This window comes from Malurus melanocephalus, unplaced genomic scaffold, assembly GCF_030028575.1.
Source record: "Malurus melanocephalus ecotype Western Australia unplaced genomic scaffold, MMel_1.1 scaffold_2553, whole genome shotgun sequence".
Taxonomy (NCBI): domain Eukaryota; kingdom Metazoa; phylum Chordata; class Aves; order Passeriformes; family Maluridae; genus Malurus; species Malurus melanocephalus.
The window spans coordinates 4,710-5,544 of NW_026625785.1; the positions used below are offsets into that span (position 1 = coordinate 4,710).

The 835-nt window shown below is 60.3% G+C and overlaps 1 protein-coding gene across 1 annotated transcript in view; it reads left to right on the forward strand.

The window, feature by feature from the left end:
* Positions 1-835, forward strand: part of LOC130587843 (plasma membrane calcium-transporting ATPase 2-like) — a gene marked incomplete at both ends in the record, with an annotated part of 8,903 nt that overhangs the window by 4,663 nt on the left and 3,405 nt on the right. The window lies entirely within an intron of this gene.

Consider the following 835-nt stretch of genomic DNA (forward strand, 5'->3'; position numbering starts at 1 on the left):
CAGCCTGGACCTCTAGCAGAGCATCCCATTTTTGCGATAAACTTCAARATTTTGATTCCTGGGATGAAATCCGCCCCTGGGGCCAGGCCCAGGGGACGCTTGCACCCTGTCCCGCCATGGCCTCGACTCCGTGAGCGTCTCGTCGTCTCTCACCGTGTTCTTTGCAGGCTGTGGAGGAAGCCCATCTCTCTCTGCACCTCWCTCTCCACCTCTCTCTCTTTTCCTCTCTTTCTCTTTCCTCTCAGCAGTTTGAGTTGCCCTCTTTGCCGTCCGAGCTGTGTCCGGGTGTTTGTCGTGTCCCTGTCGGGTCCGTTGTCACYGCGGAGGTGTCCGGGGTGGCCTCGAGTGGCAGCGGCAGAGCCAGCAGGGGACAGGTCCTGGGGTGTCCCTGCGGCCACCRTTCCTGTCCCTCTCCAAATCTCCCAGCTTGGGTTTCCCCGGGGCAGCCTTGCAGCTGGATCAGACCCATTTTAGGATCGGGAAGCGGGGCAGTCTCAGACCCTAAAAGCACGCTGGATGGCTCCAGGCTGGGATTTGAGGATTCCTGGCTCGCTGCTCTTCGATCTCCATCCCAATTTCTAACCCTCCCCTCCATCTCACGCCCTCCGTCGCGCGGGTCCCGTGGGTGACGCAGAGGTGGCACCGCAGGGACAAACTGGGGACAAATCGAGGGTTTGGGAGTGCTGGAGCATCTTTGGGGTCATCCCAAAGAGGTCCCGGTTCTCTGCAGGGTTAGAGGATGGAGGAGACCCCAAAATCTGGCCTTGGGGGTCTCTTGCAGAGGCGCAACTGGTGCCGGTGTCACCTCTGAGGATGTCGGGTTGGGGTGGGTGAC